The 21,372-nt window shown below is 38.6% G+C and overlaps 1 protein-coding gene across 9 annotated transcripts in view; it reads right to left on the bottom strand.

Moving 5' to 3' along the window:
• The window catches only part of rbm47 (RNA binding motif protein 47), a 45,964-nt gene extending 40,856 nt beyond the window's left edge, over nucleotides 1-5,108 (bottom strand). For 2 of the 9 annotated variants that reach the window (XM_038275642.1, XM_038275649.1), the window contains exons 1-2: nucleotides 3,901-4,204; nucleotides 3,279-3,452 (exon numbers count right to left, since the gene is read on the bottom strand). The gene's annotated coding sequence lies outside the window, so the exon portion shown is untranslated. Of the gene's footprint in view, nucleotides 1-3,278; nucleotides 3,682-3,900; nucleotides 4,207-4,803 lie in introns of those variants that run through there. The other 7 variants (XM_038275644.1, XM_038275652.1, XM_038275648.1 and 4 more) reach the window with 7 other exon arrangements.
• Nucleotides 5,109-21,372: the final 16,264 nt, after the last annotated feature.

Genomic DNA, 21,372 nt, shown 5'->3' with positions numbered 1-21,372 from the left:
ATATATATATATATATATATATATATATATATATATATATATATATATATATATATATATATATATATATATATCGTTACGAATGAGCACAGTGTAAATAGTTTTCTTTTTTCGAAATACACCATGCAACAGTAGTTTTTACTGGTTTTACTTCCTTCTTGTCCCACTGCCAGACTGTGTTAGGCCTGGTCAGATGGGAGCTAAAGAGGAAGGTGAGGGGGGTGGACAGAGGGGAAGAATGTGACCATTGTCCTCTCCAGGTATGTGTGTGTTTGTGACAAACAGAAAGAATTGGAAAGAGAGAGAGAGGGAGAAAGAAAGAGGGCACATCAGATCTGGTTACAGGTGTTTTATAAACAGCACAATAGTGCTAACAGGTTCCCTTCTCTCCTCGAGCTGCATCGCTTTCTGTACGCTGTAGCTTTGGATTTCTGCCTCACTGTTTCCGAGGTTTATGGCTTTGTCATATACAGAGCACACTGGGCTTGATCATGTGATGAGGTGATCATGTGGCACGGTCGTATACTATAGGTCTGTCTGTGTCTTAATTCATGCAGTTTAGGCTGTTTGTCTTCCTTATGTTTGAGGTTTGTTAAACAATACTCTACGAACCGCTTCTAAAAAGCAAAAGAAATTGCCTATTTGTCTTCCTGTTTAAGTCTGTTTCAATCACTGGTCTCATGTTCCTGAAACCAGTAACGGCCCCAACATGATATACCAGTAGAGTCATGCTAAGGAAACTGCTTAAACATAAGAGCCTTCTCTAAAGAGCGTTTAGGAGTCTTAGGAATACAAGGATAAATTTTGAAAAGTGACAAATATTGTAGATCTCCTGGCACTATTAGCCAAGACTTAAACAAGAACAGGCCCATTTGAGTAAAGAGTGTCAAATCCCCACCTTTTGTCACTGCATCTATTTTTAGTTTGGTCTTGCTTGAGAGCAAAGAAACCACGTGTGACTACCTCATCAGGTTTGACCAGCACTTCAACAGACGCTGACGTTTCAGAAACCCATGAAAGCATTTACAGTAAGCTCCAATCATCCTCATGTCTGTGGTCTTAGAGGACAAAAGACTGACTTTTTACCAAATCTGCAATTGTAATTCTAATATAGGCTTGAAAACATAAAAAAAAAACTAAGTTAAAATAGTTTAAACTTATCAAATGTCAAACAGGAGTGAGATAGCTTGTTAAAGTCTCAGAAATTCCTCTGGAGATGAGATATGGAAACAGACGTGCCTTTAACTTTTAGAATGAGAAAAGTGAATATTCAAATAATCAGAAATGTTCACAGCTATTAAAGCTGGAACATGGATCACCGTTCTTTAAAAACAACCAAGGCTGCAGTCTATAGGTATTACTTAGAGACCCTCAAAGTTCCCTAATCAACCAGCAGCTAGAACACAAACACCTAAAACTATATGTTCAATCATTTATACCAGGGAAGTCCAAGTCCACTCCAGGTAGAGATGCATCCACACAACAGCTGGAAGTTAGTTGCTGTAGGCTACGCTCACAATGCAGCCAAATCCGATTTTTTTTTGCCCATATGTGACCTTGTATCTGATCTTTTCATGGCAGTCACTAAGATCCGATTTTTCCAATGCGACCCAGGCCATTTGGATATGTGGTCCTGAATCCGATACAACTCTGATCTTCTCAAATGCGAACTGTGTCTGAACGGCCAGGTCGCATTCATCCGACCTGAACGTCAATATTACTCAACAGAGATGACTATTCTGTATCTTGTAACACGGAAGTGGGAAGTAAAACAATAACCATGGAGGATAATAATGCCGAGAGCAGTCTTTTTTTTTAACCATCTTGAAAAGATAGAGTTTTTAAGGTTGGGAAGAATGCTAGATGCTTTCCAACACTACCATCCATGTTTACTTCCATAAACACAGAGCAAGCTTGCTTGTGACGTCATTGCGACCTCTACTGCGCATGTGCGACACTTAAGTTCACATAGGAATTTACATACAAGTCGCATATATTTGGAAATGTGAATGGCAAAAAAAAAAATCTGAATTGAGCATTAAGGCCTGCAGTTGGAATGTAGCCTCATAGTACTACACCTCTGATTTTAAATTCTAGGTGCCAAGGTAGATTATCACAATGCAGTGCCTCATATTTGGATTAGCAACTCAAGTAAGGCAAGGATCTATGCATCCACTGTATTTCAGAAACTACCATTGGTATACTCTAGTCTTTATTCTACACGTGAAGCTCTCAGAATCATCATTCTGGATTTAACTCTCTCCTATATAGCATCAACTGATGTTGCTCCTTTTGCTATTAACTTTTTGTACTCTTGTTTACTTAACCATGTGTACTTTTTTGTGTTTCTTTGGCATAAAAATAACCTGTGTCCCACCACTTCAGCTGGGTCTCTCTACTGGATAGAGCCATAATGGATCTATCATTGCTATTACCTTTTTGTTCTCTCTGTTTTTTCTTAATTAAAGTATGTGTGGTTAATGAGGTTGTCTTCCCTAAACGACATATTTGATGAAACCATGTATACGGCTAGATAATGTAATTAGATTTAACTGGACAGTTTTGAACTGAATATAGTCCAAAACCCAAAGTCCAAAACAAAGCCAAATATTCCTTTGAGTTTCTCTTCCATTTTTTTTTTTTTTTTTTTTTTTGGTCTCACTTTTGGTTGTGTCTTACATGTTTAGAAAGAAATGAAAAGATTTTATAGGTTATAAAGGAACATCATCCTATGTAGAAACACAATACATCTGTTCTTGAAAATATCAGCTGGATATAACCCGTCCAACACAGGCACACTACAGACATGGTGTGTGTATACCCGCACACACACACACCAACAAAACTAAATCCCGTTTGTACAACAACAGGACACCCAAGGCTGACTGGCGCCCTGCTTAACCAGTTTTTCAAAAACACACACACACACACACACACACACACACACACACACACAAATGGCTAGAGAAGACATTAGTTAAAAACGCAGACCCATACACACACACACACAAATAAACATCCAGACCTCGTCCCGTAACCTTGCCATGAAGGTTACAGCAGTCAGCTGGGTCAGTGTGATCACTGGACCAGCTGAAAAAATGTCCTTGCAGATACCCACTGTGTGTCTGTGTGCTATTGTGCGTAGGGTATGAGCCATCCAGGTGAGAAAACACACAATGTCCCCACAGATATGCTTTAAGGATATCAGGAGGGAAAAGACAAGCAGAACGCAAAGAAACTTGTGTGAGGAAGACTCATGTGATGAGTTTCCAGCCAACCTTTAGGGTGATGGGACGTATAGTCACTGAGTCGCTGTTGAGTCTTCTTCCACCACTCAGAAAGGAACGATCCAACTTGTCACTTTTTCATCTTCTCCTTCTCTTAACCTCCTCCTGTGCACCGTCTTCAGGTCTGTCTCTCACCTTGTGCTTTGCTGTCAAGGAAACTCCTGTCTTCAGTGACAGGGAGCCACAAAAAGCACGATGAGAACAAATCTCAGGCACTTGTAACCGACTTCAAGCACTCAGACAATCAGAGAGGACAAGTCAGAGTTTCTCTTCTCCTTTTGGAGTTTTTTCAGATCCTGACTCAGATCCTCTCTGTTTGTCCTCTCCTCTGCTCCAGTCACGACAACACATGTAGACGTAACAGCGGGTGACAGGAGAGCAGGGGGGGTGGCACAAGGTCTCAAAGTGGAGGGGAGCGCAGGAGGTGACAGAGAAGAAGGAGTGAAAACAGAGAGAGGGAGGGATGGAGGGAGGGAGGAAGGGCAGCGGTAATTAGTGAGTCTGTACCTGACTCTCACTGACATAAGCCCCACATTCCTCAGAGCTGGGAGGGGGGGACCAAAGGAGGTAGAAGAAATGAAAAAGTTCAGAACACACACTGACACTCTAATACCTTCTTGATCCTATGAGACACCGGAATCTATCTTCCTTCACAGCAAACCTTATGCGTCGTTCCAATCAGGGCTTCATGAGAGTAAACTCAACCTTGACGCTCCTGGATCGTCACCGTCAAAAACTCTTTGAGGGTTTCTTGCTTGCCTCCCCTTTTGTTTCACCAGAAATCTTCCAATGGTTCCTTCTCTTTGCCTCCTGCCTCTGCTGCTGTGTACGGTGTACACACTATACCTGCCCCTGAAACTCACCAAACCAGAATCAGAACTGCCCAAACTCCCTGCACACCTCCTCCCTCCAATCATTCCGGATGGGAAATGCTATCCTCCTGTGCCCCTGCTCAACCTCCCTGAATGGATGTGTGTGTCTGTGTGCCTTTATAGCTAGAGCAGCATTCCTTCAAAGGGGTTTCCTTCACACCTGATCCCAAACCTCTCACCACATCACCGCACTCAGCACCACCTGCTTATTACTGCTCATCACTCTCTGCTGCCTCATGAATATATGAGGTCATGATGACGCGCTGTCTTTAGACTGCAGTTCCTTGATGTCAGTGAAACGGATCCCTCCATAATGACAACCCTCTCAGACAACCAATTCTTGTAGTATACTACCTACTCAAAGTTGATTGCAGAGAAATCTGAAGCCCTTTATGTCTAACATCAACATGTTCCCACTTTAAATGAGACTACTGCTTTACAGCTGAAATGAAAGTAAAACAGGGTTAGAGTTTCTCCCTCTCCTTCTTCACATGCAGCTTCTTTTTTACTCTTTATATCTTCTCTTTGCTTAAAGATACTTGTTTGATCCTGTTGCTCTGTTTCAACACTACTGAAAAGAGCGACGTTCATCTTTCATTCAACATTTTGCAACAGTCTGTCTCCCCATGTGCGTGTCTGCCTACCTGGATTCCTTAGAGAGTTGGGCGTGGGTGGGACCAGGCGTGTCCTTCTTCCTGATCTAAGGTGCTCAATTTCTTTTCGAGGTCTTTTTGACAGGGAGTTGTCATGGAGATATAGAGTCGGCAAGGAAGATGTGTTGAATAGCTACGGCCACAGCAAGCAAGCCAGCCACCGGAGTTAGACAGAGGAGAGAAGTGAGGAAGCAGAATCCCTGTTTAGAGTAACAACACACACACAGACACACATGCATACATTCAGATAAAGTCCCTCAACCACATGCACACAACCTCGCACAGTAGGGAACTTGCTCTAGCGTGTATGTGTGTGTGTATAGGAAACTGAGATTGAGTCAGAAGTGCTCACACAGAGAAATAACGTTTCAACACAGTGCCTGAACTCGGGTAGGGAGGAGCTGGGCCGTTGGATTAGTTGCTCAATGGCTTTGACTTTAATGCTTACTTAACAAATCTCACAAGCCTTAAATTTAAATGCCATATAAAAGAGGAAAAATATTATATTAAATATTTTCACATTTTTTCACATTACAACCAAAAACATCCAACTATTTAATTGAGATATATAAGCTAGACAAATATTATGAAATCTTTTTTAAATTAACGTACTTTCCTATACCTCATAAGAAGATCAACTTCATTAATATAGCATCTGTGAACAGCTATTTTGCAGTAATGCTGTAGTTTCCAACATGGATTAGCTGGGCTCGATTTCCTTACACATTCTCATACAGTACCTTTAAAAAAAAAAAAAAAGAACATTAAAAGCAATCCACTGGACTTTTTTTCGAAGTTTGAAGACGTTTCGCTTCCGATCCATGAAACTTTTTCAATTAAAAATGTGAGGAATAGAGTTGAGTTCGAGGTTTTATACAGTAGCTCAACAAAGCATTGTTTTTGCTTTGTTTAATATTTTTTTTTTTTCTTCTTTGGAATGACTATGACCTGGATGACTGAGAATCTTCACCAGCATATTCTCATAGCAGGATGCTACCCGAAGCATGTTTTACCGTGGGGATGATGTGTTAGGCGACTTTACCTTTATATACTTCTGCAAGACAATGTCTAACACTTGGGTTCTTAAATTGTGTTTGTTCTTTAAAAACATTTGAAGCAGTTAGAGAATTATTGCATTTATATGATAATTGTCTCCAAAGCACATACTTTAATTTATTGTCTTTTGGCTTTTGATATATATGAAATTGTAACAACATTTTAAAACTATTAACAGGAATGTTCTACTTTTTAGCTAAAAATCACACAATTACCTACTGAAATAATGTTAGCCTACTTGCCAAGTAAGCCTGAACATGCCAGCATTAGCAACGCAGTTTGGCCAACTTGTCTGCCTTAAAAGTTCTCGATATGAACTCTAATGGAACAATATTTAGGAAGTAAAGACTTTCTGTTTCTGTATGTCTCAAGTCAGTCTATGTTGAGGAAAAGGGAAATTATCCTTGTTTTCAACATTCATTTTTGTCATATCCTAATAGTAGCCCATGTTGCATGAGTATGCTGACAGATGGGTTTACCTGGTCAAGACAGTAATTTAAACTGACTACCAAAAAAATAAATCAGAAGAAAATACATCTCACTGTCCAATAATGCTCTACATTTGTTTTTCAAGAAGAGAGCTACATTTCCAGTGGTAATAGAGCAGTCCTTTCTAACACTATCTTTTATTTATTTTTTCCTCCAGTATAACATTGCAAAGACTAAGACTACACCCAGACATCCAAATGCTCATAATTTCACAAACTTTCTCTGTAAGCATGAAGCCACCTGTGCCTCCAGATGAATCTACTCAATATGCCTAAAAACATTGAAATTATTCCACACCTGTTGGTGCCGCTGTGACGCTCTAACAGAAACAAGCCAGGGCAGATTTGGGCATGTACATAACACTGTATGGAGCCATTGCTGTGGCACATGTATTTTTGTAACTATCGAACCTATTTAAAAGAAGAGAAAATTTTGTTTAAAGACCCCTAGAAAGGACGCTCAGTGAGACACAGGCTTGACAAAGCCTGTCTCATTTTGGATGAAGCCTTAACTGTATATTATCACAACATCAACAATAACTACTTTTGTGTAAATAAAGTTTAGGATTACTTAAGACTTGTTAACAAATACGCAGCCAAATTTTAAATGCCATTTTTCTCTTAAAAGACAGATAGAAGCAAAAATAAAGGATAGAGGATATGAAATAAAATTTTGATCTTAGACCCTTTGCAATAGCTTACAGTTCAGAAAAATGGGCAACTTGAAACCTGTTTGAAAAATCTTTATTGACAAGTCCTTGGCTAAAGATGTAATTCAATTTTTGAAAGTTAAACACAGCACAATGCATAAGCAGTTCTTTAAAGGAGATAGTCCATTAGTAGGAGTATCTCACCTGTGGTCAATCATTAGTCAACAGGACTCCACCCACGAATGTCTATCGTCTGAGTGCCTTTGATAAGCATAAAGAGTAGAAGGCTTTTTCCACAGTCGACAATTGTTGCCAAAGTCAGGCCAAAGTGTGAACACAATGACCAGCTGAAGGAAGATGTAAGATAAAAGCAAAGAAATTTTCTTTGCCCCAGTAAATACTACTATTTCCTGAGAATACCTTGGAGTTTTGTGATATTCATCTTATAAAACATACCCTTTAAAAAAAAAAAAAAACTAGTCATCTAAACAAACACTGACTCCGCGGAACACACCACCTGCACAAATATTAGTTGAATTTTTCCAAATGTAATTTTTCTGTTGACTTTGACAGTACAGCTATCATAATACATCTAAACTTTGAAAGACTTAAACAGAAGAAAAGCAACAATTAGAGTTTTATTGACATGAGAGATATAACCTTTGGCGCTCAGCTAGTTATGATGTCATAATTGATTTCGAAAAGATCCCGCCTTCCAAATACTGCCGTATGAATATTGTAAGATAGACTTTTGTGAAATGCTGCCAATATTTTTATTTTTTACATGAATCGTAAATAATTGAAAAGTGTTTTCTTTAAGAACATCTAACACCTATATTGATAACATAGGTTTACCAAAGCTACCAGAGACCTGTCTACTACAGTAATTGGTGAACCTGGTAAATCAATTGTTATCAATTTGCCTTTATAGAGGTAAGACCTGTCATGACCTCAGCACTGATGTCTGGTCTGATTACCCATTTCACACACCTGCTTAGCTCTGCCAGTTCTCATTACCCACTCATCCGATCCACCTGAATTAGTTACGATATAACAATCCTTCAGACCAGTCATCAGTGCCAGGTGAGAATTATTCTAGCTCTCTTGTGACCTGACTACCTGATCCTGACCTGTTCTGCCTCCTGAACTCTGAGCCTGCCTGTTTCCCTCTGATCTGTTAACCTGACCTGTGTTCTGACTCCTGCCTGATCTATGCCTGCTTATGTCCCGACCGGAAGCGTTTCCTGCCCTCATCCAGCCCGTCAGCCGCACTGTGTACTATACCTAGAACTGTGACCCGACTCTGTGTTGGATTCTCCTTCAACGCCATACCAGATCTCTGACCCCCAGGCTAGGACAACGTTCCACCGACATCGGCTTTGGCTTCGCCTCTGGATTATCCTGATACATCCATCTGCTCGGTTCTGATCTCCATCCTGTGATCCGGCAACCATACATCAACGTTTGGGACTATCTGTGCTGTGACCACCACGCTACGTTAGCAGTCTGCAGGCCGGAACCATCCTGGATTCAGACTGAACTATAAGAAAAGGTTAGAAACTCACTCGTTTGCGATCATCCACTTCCAGCAAAACGTAGTCACTAACCTGCTGTCTACACCCGCAGAGGTGCAGATGCTGCTCAATCCAATTAAGTTTTCAATAAACATTCTGAGAAATTAGTTTGTCCACCTTGAATACTGGATCCTTCACTTCTGAGCTTCACAGACCTCAACTATTTTTTTTCCCAGCTTTTTTTTATTCCCATTACACTGTCACAAGTACAGAGCAACAAAATGAACTCTTTACATTTAACCCATTCCCTTAGGGAGCAGTGGGCTGCTGTTGTGTGGTACCCGATAAGCAGTGTGGGGTTAAGGGCCTTGCTCAGTAACCCAGAGTCTCAGTCTGGGGGAGTTGGGCTTGAACTCAGAACCTCTGGATTCCAAGCACTATGCCCTAACCACTAGGCCACACTCCCCTAATAACGTATTTCTTTCCTTCTTCCAGATTTATTGTAGAAAAACATCTATGCTAGAAAATATATGTATGTCAAGGTGTTCAAAGAATCATCTGCATAATTTTATTCTTTTCATGCATGTTAATATATCCAACAAGGCATTTTGTCAACAATACCTTCTTTACTGGATTCTTTGATTGGGTCTCAACAAAACCAATGTTTTGTTGTATTTTTCTTTTTTTTTTTGTTATCCTTTAATAACAGCTTTTACGTCGTACATAATACAGTACAAGCAAGTCATGTACAAATCCCCTCCTTTCTCACAAGGTGTAAACAAAGTAAACTTTCCCCACAATAGGCAGCTCAACCTCTGCCCTCATTGCTGCACAATAGAGAGATGTGAGACATGGAGAGCCTAGATTCCCAGGAAAATACTCCACTGATATTCTCATGATTCAAAACAAAGTAACACAAAGGGATGGGGTACTGTAGCTATTCACCCCAAACAAGTGGATCAAATCAAGCAGGTTAAGGAAAACATATATCATGTTACGAATGTATGTTATGGTTTGCTGGATGCATGAAGTCGAATCACAAAAAGCAATATGTGAAGAGAGTCAAAGAGTAATAATTTTAAGCACTCACTGGGAAAAAAAAAGCAAAGAAACTCACATGTATCATCTTTACAGCTCTTAGGAAACTTTATGCTTACAAATGCTCAGTTTTATGCTGCTTTTCCTTTCAGATTATTGAGTGATTTTTCATGGTCTTTACAGATAGGGCTGAAGGTTTACCGTTTCTTTCATTTTACGTGCTGCTATTTGACTGTTATTGTTTTTAATGCCGGTCTGCTCAGTTGCTCATTTGGACTCTCTTTGCTTTTTTAGAAAAACTAATGATCATTTTAAATTAGCATATTTTTAAAATGCTCTAGAATGACAAACCTTAAGATATTTCTTTAAAAAGAAAAACAAAAAACAAAATGGAGATGTCAGGTTTAGGATAAAAAAAAACTGATACAAATGTATGAATTTGCAGTGAGACTTGGCTGAATGATTGCCCAAGTGCAAAAATAAAACTATTTGATAGCAGACAACCTTCTTAACCTTTTGTGAGGTTACTTTGCATGCACATATAACCTTGAACAAAGAAAAATAAGAGCAAACAAAGATTCAGAAGTATACGAACAGAATAACGTGAGACGTTTTAAACTCAAAAGGTTGAAATGGAAAATCTTACATTTCTTAGAAACAGAACATCTCCAAGTCTGTAAAGCATGCTCTTATCAGTTATGTTTTGGACCTTGTGATGCAGCTTGCAGCTTCAGGAACATACACTATATTGCCAAAAGTATTTGCTCACCCATCCAAATTATTGGAATCAGGTGTTCCAATCACTTCCATGGCCACAGGTGTATAAATTCAAGCACCTAGGCATGCAGACTGTTTTTACAAACATTTGTGAAAGAATGGGTCGCTCTCAGGAGCTCAGTGAATTCCAGCGTGGAACTGTGATAGGATGCCACCTGTGCAACAAATCCAGTCGTGAAATTTCCTCGCTCCTAAATATTCCACAGTCAACTGTCAGCTGTATTATAAGAAAATGGAAGTGTTTGGGAACGACAGCAACTCAGCCACGAAGTGGTAGGCCACGTAAACTGACGGAGCAGGGTCAGCGGATGCTGACGCGCATAGTGCGAAGAGGTCGCCAACTTTCTGCAGAGTCAATCACTACAGACCTCCAAACTTCATGTGGCCTTCAGATTAGCTCAAGAACAGTGCGCAGAGAGCTTCATGGAATGGGTTTCCATGGTCGAGCAGCTGCATCCAAGCCATACATCACCAAGTGCAATGCAAAGCGTCGGATGCGGTGGTGTAAAGCACGCCGCCACTGGACTCTAGAGCAGTGGAGACGCGTTCTCTGGAGTGACGAATCGCGCTTCTCCATCTGGCAATCTGATGGACGGGTCTGGGTTTGGCGGTTGCCAGGAGAACGGTACTTGTCTGACTGCATTGTGCCAAGTGTAAAGTTTGGTGGAGGGGGGATTATGGTGTGGGGTTGTTTTTCAGGAGCTGGGCTTGGCCCCTTAGTTCCAGTGAAAGGAACTCTGAATGCTTCAGCATACCAAGACATTTTGGACAATTCCATGCTCCCAACTTTGTGGGAACAGTTTGGAGCTGGCCCCTTCCTCTTCCAACATGACTGTGCACCAGTGCACAAAGCAAGGTCCATAAAGACATGGATGACAGAGTCTGGTGTGGATGAACTTGACTGGCCTGCACAGAGTCCTGACCTCAACCCGATAGAACACCTTTGGGATGAATTAGAGCGGAGACTGAGAGCCAGGCCTTCTCGTCCAACATCAGTGTGCGACCTCACAAATGCGCTTCTGGAAGAATGGTCAAAAATTCCCATAAACACACTCCTAAACCTTGTGGACAGCCTTCCCAGAAGAGTTGAAGCTGTTCTAGCTGCAAAGGGTGGACCGACGTCATATTGAACCCTATGGATTAGGAACGGGATGTCACTTAAGCTCATATGTGAGTCAAGGCAGGTGAGCAAATACTTTTGGCAATATAGTGTATCTTCTAGTGATGGAAGGATAAAAGGTGCAAGTTGAAGGTTTTACCCTGATCCCAGCACTTTGATATAAATTGCATCTAAAATTTGCAGAAAGAAGCAAAAACAGTGAAACATGGATCCTGTCGGTTATTCAGAAGAATGGTTTCAAGTGAAGTTATATCCTGGCCTGAACAGTAACATTAGTATGCAATGAAATGCTTAAGCTCAATAGTAAACTGCTACACCGGATGTCATAACCATCCATCCATCCATCCATCCATCCATCCATCCATCCATCCATCCATCCATCCATCCATCCATCCATCCATCCATCCATCCATCCATCCATCCATCCATCCATCCATCCATCCATCCATCCATTTTCCGTCACACTTATCCCTGCTGGGGTTGTGAGGGTGTCTGGTGCCTATGTCCAGCTGTCTACGGCGAGAGAGGCGTGGTACACCTTGGACAGGTCGCCAGTCAATTGCAGAGCAACGCAGAGACAAACATGAAAAAACAACCATTCACACACACACTCACACCTAAGGAGAATTTAGAGAAACCAATTGACCTAACAGTCATGTTTTTGGACTATGGGAGAAAGCTGGAGAATCCGAACAGGAAGAACATGCAAACATATGTAGTCTAAATGCATATATATATATATATATATATATATATATATATATATATATAGTCTAAACACATCTGTGAAGTGATCTTAAGATTCATCTCATCAGAAAAAGACGATTAATCAGAATATGAGTGGAAGCATGGAGGTAGGTGAGAAGTTTTGCATCAACTTAACCTTTTTAGTCACATAACATAATTGTTTCATATTAGCATGGTAGGGCATGAAACATCCATTTCAAAGAAACTAAATATTTTTTTGTAGATGCAGAAAATGCATTAATTAGTGTTTACAGTGTAGATCAGTATGAATCCTTTTCAACATGCCACTATTTAATGAAGTGAGATCATTTGCTCCCATTTAGAATAATACTGCATTTACATTTTTATTTTTTTACTGTTAGACTTTTCAAGAAAATTTGTTAAATGAAAGCACATTTTAAAAGTTACATTCTGCACTGGGCAAATATTGTAAGTTTGGGCTAAACTATATGTCAACCAAACACAGATCTAATGAGATAATATAGATTTTGATAACTGTATTTAACCTTTATTCACCCACTAAAAACAAAAATGAACTGAAATATCCTGAAAATGTTTTAGTGAACATATAGACATCTGTTGAATGAAGATTTTTAAACCTCTAAAGCCTATGTGTATTTCTTTTTTGCTTATTAATATATCCAGCTGGGAGCTAAGTGAAGTCATAAAAACTTGTCTAAAAAATTTTCTTTGCCAATTAGTTTGTCAGTTTAACCTTCAAATAATTGTTTATGTTACATTTTTCCTAAAAGACCTCTGATTCTTAGACATAGATGTCAGTTTTTAGTCTTTCAGCTTAGCCTATAAACTACTGGCTTATTTGTCATTACAAAGGCAAAAAATAGACACGATTCTTCATGGCTTAGAACTGAGTTTTGAATGAAACATACTAATAAAGCCAAAGAAATTAATGCTAGCCTACACGTTACCATCTGAAGGTCTCACTTAAATGCATCACAATGCAAATATTGTGACTAAGTAACATTCATGTGAGAGGTTGTCTGAAGTACTCATGCAGATAAATTGGTTTAAGAAGCAAAACAAGAAAGAAAAAAAAAAACTCTCCGGCATCACACTGCCTCTTGTTAAAGATTAAACCTTTTATTGAAAAAAAAAATTCCAGTTCGGCTTATGGCTGCACAACCCCGTCGTCTCCAACAGGGCCGATTATTGAAGCTGACGAACACACAAACACTCACACAAAAACACAGCAGATCCAGAGCAACTGGAGCCCTGTTGTGAGGCGACACTGATGACGCGTGTTGGATGGGATAATCTCTCCAGCTGTACTCTCACCCACAGAGAAGTGAGGCTCATTTGGCCCTAAGAGCTCACTCTGATTTTTCCACACACTCTGATAAAACTCATCCTTTTTATTCTGGCTAGTTGCACTTTATAGAAGACAATTTGATACCCTGATACACTATCTATCTATCTATCTATCTATCTATCTATCTATCTATCTATCTATCTATCTATCTATCTATCTATCTATCTATCTATCTATCTATCTATCTATCTATCTATCTATCTATCTATCTATCTATCTATCTATCTATCTATCTATCTATCTATCTATCTATCTATCTATCTATCTATCTATCTATCGTCTAGTGCCGTTTAGGGATAAATGACTCCCTCTGTCTGTGCTTTGTTGCGATTACAGGAAGAAAAGCACAGACGAAATAGGTAATAAACAGGCTTCTGCACTGCTTGATGGCTGATAATGAGGTCACACAATTGTCTGAACCAGATTCAAACTGCCACATGTGCTCTTTACCATCTAATACAAATTTGACACATCTGAAACACCCAGGATGAGGGGACTTCAGGGCCAGGGTTGGGACCACTACAGGATGACTTCAGTAGTCTGTGAGTAGGTGTAGTTTATTACTTCCACCAATGGGGCTAATGTTTTCAGTAGCACTGGTTTGTTTGTTTGTTTGTATGTTATTGAGATTACAGAATAAGGCATGGATGGATTGCTGTGAAATTTTTAATACATATGCAATTCTGCTTATTTTGGTGTGGATCCAGTACCAGATAAATACAGGGCAAGCATTGCTGATATCAATTCTAATATGGACATTTTTTTTTATGTTTAAGTTTTATATACTGTATCATCAAACTTCCGACCTTTAAATGTCTTGCTTTTTGTTTTCTTTGTCTCGCATGTGCACAATGTCTCTAGGTGAATTCTTTAATAACATGACAAACAAACACAAAAATATCATTTGAGAGCAAATCTAATAAAGTTTTTTGTTTTGTTTTTTAAGTCAAGAGGTGATATTTTGGATAGGTTCGCCCACCATCTCTAAGAACTACAGGTAGGTCTGGTTTTTAAGTCACATGAATATGTTCTCTGCAGTGGGGTTTATCACAATGTGCGAAAGTCACCACTTTTCCACCAATAGAACTATCAGTACAGCTTTTTTGTGACACCCAGACCATGTTAGTGAATTCAATTCAATTTATTTATATAGCGCCAATTCACAACACGTCATCTCTAGGCACTTTACAGTTCACAAGATCATCCAGTCAAATTGATGAAAGTTTTCTATCTAAGGAAAACCAGTTGATTGCATCGACTCATTGACTCGAATGCAATCCCTCACACTAAGCATGCTTGTAGCGACAGTGGAGAGGAAAAACTCGCTTTTTCAAACCAACAACATGCAATCTTTGAAAGTGAACATTCTTACGTCTTCCACTACATATAAGCCTATTTTGGGGTTATATAAGATTATTATTCTCAAGCAGAGCCAGGCTCAGTGTGAGCGACCATCTGCCGAGGCCGGCTGGGGTTCAAGGAGACAGAAGCAGAGATACAAAAAGCAGCTGTAAAAAGCAGCCCCGTCCAGGAAACACACAGCCAGGCAGACGAGCTCTGAGCCAGCTCCCATGTCAGAGGATGAAGAGAGCACATCCAGCCAGTTACAGTCAGAGAAACAGGACTATACTGGAAAACAGGCCAATCTCCAACATCTATAAACAAAGGTGTTGATGGCAGCAGCACAGCTGAAGTTAACAGTTACCTGCCTCTGCGGATACATATGGGACACCAGAGTGCATGCCATTTATATCTGATGTTGATGAAAAAGCAACAGTTTGGTTATATGTATAGATTCTGTGGGGTTGTAACTCACAGCAATGCTCACATTCCTTTTTAATCAAATGGGGAAATAAATTTTCACATTAAAACTTTTTATATTGAAAAAGCATTGAAAATCACACTAAAATATGATTAAAGATATTTTTGCCTCTTATCTCACATCTCATATGTAATAAGTTATATAAGGTGTAACTAAATTTATGTGGGGAAATAAGCTCCTGAACAGAGCTCTTTGATTGCTTTTCAAGCTTTATAGAACCAGTTCAGTAAGTTTCTAAAGTATATTTTATCAGAACATATTGATGTTCCACTCAACATGTACATCCTGCTATAAAATGACATAGTATAGTCACTGGTTACTCAGGTTTATGTTTGTAATATTTATGCATATAGCAGATGCTTTTATCCAAAGCAACTTACAAAGTAGACACAACTGTACTGTTATCATCAATATGACAACAAATTCTCTAGAGGAAAAAAATCCTTAGTCAGAATCAGCAAAGAGAGAGAGGGAAGTGCAGCAAGTGTAGTAGAGGGGAACCTCAGTATGGGTAAGAGTTAGGATAGGAGATGCTCTTTGAAGAGTTTGGTCTTTAAGAGTTTCCTAAAGATAGAAAGGGACGCTGCTGTTCTTGGTAGGTCATTCCACCATCTTGGAACGACCCATGGAAACAGTCTGGATTGTCTTAAGCGTGGTGTAGGCATTGCAAGACGACAATCAATTGCTGACCGGAGTGACAGAGTTGTATATCAGAATCAGCTCAACAATGGCCAGCTATGTGTACAGATGAATATGACTCTGGATTGAACAATTCTCACAATTGGCTTAATTATACAATAATATAATAACACAATAATAAAAAAAAATTCTGACAAAATAAAATGCACATATTTACACACTTCAAACAAAATGGTCAAATTAATGCAGTGGAGCTGTAGTTAGATGAGTGGAGGAAGAAGAAGTAAATTATTACATGTTAAATAAATACATGTTAACTGCTGAACAGGGTAGAGTTAATGTGTATTTGATCTGAGTGTCTTTTAGTTTTGGTTTTGGACTTTTTAGCTCATATCAGAGACACCTGACTGACAACAGCAGTTTCACACTCCAGCAAAGTGAGCTGGAGTGTGAAACTGGGAGTGCTGGAGGGTCTAAATGAATAAATGATTGATAAAATTTAAAAAGCAAACTTTTGTTGAAATTTGCAACTTTTTACTTTTTCACCACACAAAGATAGCTATTTGGATAGATATTTTAATGAATATGTTGAATAAACCTGCTAAAGGTTGTTAAGAGCTGGCTTAAATTTTGATGTTTTAACGCATTATAGTAGCAATGCGGTGACATGATCAAAAAGTTTAAAGCCACTATGTGGGGCCCTCAGGAATTTCGGGAACTAGGTAACCACCTAGTTTCACCTCCACTAATTAAACCTCCACTAAGTCCCAAAATCCACCCATCTGCTTTTGATGTATTACATAAAGAAATGTTGAAAATCTGCCTCTCTCCTTCATAGCATCAGTCAATAACAGAAAACAATATGTTGCTAAACACTTTAATTCAAACCTAATTTGGCCAGTAGGAGATACAGACAGAGGGAAATTTGACTTTTTATCTTTTCACAACCTCTGTAGATCATTAGAAAAGAGTCCAGATTGATTTTATGTTCTCCTCTTTATAATCAGCTCACAGTTTTATTTCAGCCTGGAGAGACTCACACAACAAGATGCTGCGATCAGAAAAGTTTGACTGACATAAATTAAATGAGTTATTTGGAGCTCGGGCCCGGGCAGAAGACTTTGATGCTGTGAATCAACATTTGCTTTGATGAGAATCTAATAAAAAGAATTAAAGTAGTCTCCCCCCAGGGCCCAGACACTGGTGGTGGAATAAGCCAGAAGGTGAGGGGGACTAAGCATAATCTGAGAAAGAGGGAGGAGAAAGGGGTGGAGGTGGGTGAAAGTTTACTGGCATGAGGGAGGGATGCTAGGCTAGAAATTGTCCGGGTTTGGTTGTGGTTTGAGGACCCAGTTGGTGAGTTTCTTGTAGATTTAATGAGTGGTTCATAAACAACAGAGGCAGGAATAAAAAATAAATACATCAAAAAATCCAACAAGAAAAAAGAAAAACAAACCAGAACCATGGAGACTTTAGGGGAAAAAAGTCACAACGAGGTAAGACACAGAAAGACAGTGTTAGACAAAGTTAGACGAGGAACCAGCACTGAGGAACTGCAAAAGGAGAGTATTTATGGCTGACTGAACAAAGAGAGGACTAACGAGCTGATTGGGAGCAGGTGTGAAGACAGCAGTCTAAGAAGCTGGGGATGAAGGAGACCAACACAAGAGGGCAACAAAGAGAAACAAATAAAAACCTGAGAACTGAAATATAACCGGAAAACACTACAAAATAAGAATCAAACCAATAAAACTAGAAAACATGGAGCAAAGTTAAGCTGAATACTCAAAAGAAAACATAACAGAACCAAGACTGTGACGGAAATGAGGGAGATCTTGAAAGATGATTGGTTCGGAGGAGGTGCAGTCTCAATTGGCTGAAGCTTGACCTGGGACATCAGCAGATACTCCAGGTGAGTCCTCCGGAATGAAATTTCAGATTTAGGTTTGAGAATACGTTGGCCAAAGGGAAACTTGAGCATTTAATCTACTGTCTTTATCCTGCTGAAAGAGGCAACAACAAAATTTTCTTACAGATGGTGCTAAATTCTTACTTGAAATAGTCTCAATAATAGTGTGCAAATGGTACTTTTTCACATATTTATTTTTTTATTATATCAAAGCAGTTATATCCAAATGTTTTCTGTCTAAAGCTCGTAGTTCTAGTTAAAGTTCCTGTGGTGTTTAGTCAATGCAACAGGTTTAAGTTTGTAATGGGCGCCTAAACCCAAACACAAAGATTTATTTTCTCACTATATGAATGAGCTCAGAGAAGAGTAGGAGGTTTTCAATTGCAGGTTTAAATGCTAAAATATTTCAAGGCTTAATTAACACATCTTTACCAAAAGGTGGCTAATGTGAAGGCTTCTGTACATAGTGGTAGTGTGATATGGGTTCTCTGTGTGCTGCAGTGCTTGACAATGATCACAGGGAGGCAGTAGCACTAAGCTGACAGCATGGCCTCAGACCTATTTAATAGCTTCAACTATTAGTAACAACTTCAGAGACTCTTGTTACTAAGTTACAATATATATATATATATATCAATTAAAAACATTTTTTTCATACAGTTATTATAAACCTTTATTTCTGTTAAGACAATTTTCTGCTTTCAACTAATGAAATCAACTATTAAGATAAAAAAAAAATACATCAGAGCCATCATAAAAAAACATTTCATTTGTAAAACAGAAATGTTTGCCTGTATACATTCTAAAAGATTTGTAGGTTCTACAAATTAAAGATTTATAGGTTCAATGAAAGCTTCATGACCTTTGATTGAATATATTTCCTCATAACTTATCTAGTAATTGACTCTATGTACAAAGGTCTATTATTAATTTTAAAACACCAGTGCAGAGCAGATAATTCGATGCTATTTCTATTACCTCTCAGATGGTTTATCAAAACATATTTTCTTATTAAAAGGATATTTTCAGTCTAGCCTAATTTCCAGGTTTTAAGCATCTAAAAGAGTTGCTTTTACTTATGGGTTTGTTTCATTGACACAAGTCGAAGCACTTCTGATACCTAATTCTAGTTTTCTAATTTTCTTTAAGGTTACTTCAAACCTACAGAAGAGTCAACTCATGTTTCAATAAAAATCAAAAGCTTTTTCCTTAATTTGTTCCCCGTGGAACATCTCGATCACGTTGGTTTGCATTTTGATCAACAATGATCTGTTCAAATTTTTGAGTTTATTATTTACAGCATATTCCCCAAGACAATCATTCAGCTATCAGATCCAATCAATCAAGCATGTTTACTCCGTAAATATGTTTGGCCTGATGTGCCAGCAACCCAGCTGTTGAGCATCTGCTTGGATAACCTATGAGGTGATGATGGACCCCTGGTAGAGAAGGTGTAAATAAAAAACATCCCAGCTTCTGGAGGAGAGGTGCTCAGTGTTAGCAGATGATAGCTGTGCTGAGTGTAAAAAAAAAAGGAGTTAATGCACTGCAACATTTTTATGTGACATTTCTTTTTTTTTTTTGGCGAAAATGAAGGTTATATAAAAAATCTAAATCAAAAAGTTTTGCTGTTGTTGATTGGTTGGAGAAGGATGTTCAATGGAAAATTAAAGAATTATCCCCGAGAACAGGTCGGGTTGTTTTAACGTTCTTGTATTCTCAGATTCAGTGTCTTGGTTTGCTGGTGAAGATTCTCAGTCATCCAGGTCATAGTCATTCCAAAAAAAGTTGAAAAAAGTAAAAAAAAAAACATGGGTTTGGCAGGCCAACAAAGAACTCAACAACTCCCCATTACTAAGGGGGGGTCCTGTTTTTCTGGTTTAATTTGCATGTTTTCTAAGCCAAAACAATACTTTTTTTTTTTTTTGGCCACTCTATAATGCTTGTACCTCAACCCTTATCCTAACATTTTGAATTAAAAAAAGCTTCCTGGATGGGAAGTAAAATGTCTTTGAACTTGGAAAACAAAGTCCAGTGGTTTGTTTTTTATTATTATTCTTTTTTTTTATTTTGTTATAATTTTTTTATGTTTCCTGGGTTTCTTTTGCCTTACAACAGGTTGCATTTTTCTTCACATAAAGTATAAAATTAATCTTCTCCAGATTTATCATTCTTTTTGCAAAGTTAACGAAGATAATGCCAATTACAAAACTAATGTGTCTATAGTTTGGGCTTGCAGGTATTATTAGGAACCTATGATTTCAGAAATAATTTTTTTTATAAAAAAAGAATAATTTAGCTGAGCCTTCTGGAGGAAAGGAATGTTCCAAATGCACCCAGACACCCTGTTTCCAGGGCAGATCATGTTGTGTGTTTTCTACCCAATCGGCCACAGTAAATCTGGCCTCCCTTATTATCATATTGTTGCCATGGAGTTTCAAACTTTGGACAAGGAGTAGCAGTTTTTTGGGGTTTTGTTCAAGCTGCATTTCCTAGCGAAGATGAGTGTTTTATCTACAAAGTGCCTTCTGGTTGACAAAGGTAACCTCTATTGGAGAGAGGGAAAATTTAGCTGGGATTTTGGTGCGGAAGTGTACATAGCATTTGCATGTGTTTGAAAGTTCTGTCATGTTGCAGCAAAATAACACATGTATGTGTTACTGAGATTTGATATGACAGAACAACGCAATTGATGCAAAGTCCTGCAGAGGAAAGAAAGTATTACAGACCTTCAAAATTCTTTAAAAAAATTCAAATCTGAAAAGTGTGGCTTATATCTGCTTTACTGTGACTTTCCATGATGCAATTTGTAAAACTTTATTTTTTAGGAAATAAGTTCTGTCTGTGTGTATTTCAGTATCATGCTAAGTAAATCTTTTGTATAAAGCTCTCAGAGGTTTTTTTAGAGAACATCCGCTTACAAACGGCATCATGAATACAAACAAGCAAAGTAAACGGGTCAGGGAGAAGGTGGTAAGAACAAAAGATGATACCAGTGTCTCATGGTACTGTTTAATCTTTTATTTCAAAATGGATGCAAAATGTTTCAAAACATGGCCGTCCACCTAACTCTGGATGAGCCGCAGCAGAAGTCCACACCTCTCGTGGATCTGGGAAAAAACTAACACTAGACATCACGCTTCATTCAGCAGTTACACAGTAAATACGCTGGTTTGAGCCTCATGCTGTGGTGATGCTTTATAATAGCAGAGACAAGCAAATCAAACATGATGGAGGCAGAAGACATGAGATTGTTTTTATCATCTAACAGGACAACCAGCTTAAAACTTAAACATTCCTAAAATAGAAAGTTTACAGTGAAGCAGATTCATTTATTCTGATGATCCAAGTTAAACTCCTAACAAACAAGATGGAATTTAAACTTAGATTATGTTTTAGAACTTGAAAAATACTGTTCTATAATCTCTTCATCCAATACGATTGACTTTGAGCTTTCTTCTTTGTCCTGA

Source organism: Cyprinodon tularosa, unplaced genomic scaffold (assembly GCF_016077235.1).
Source record: "Cyprinodon tularosa strain WSP-4 unplaced genomic scaffold, ASM1607723v1 ctg972, whole genome shotgun sequence".
Classification (NCBI taxonomy): Eukaryota; Metazoa; Chordata; class Actinopteri; order Cyprinodontiformes; family Cyprinodontidae; genus Cyprinodon; species Cyprinodon tularosa.
This window is presented reverse-complemented; position numbering and strand designations above follow the sequence as displayed.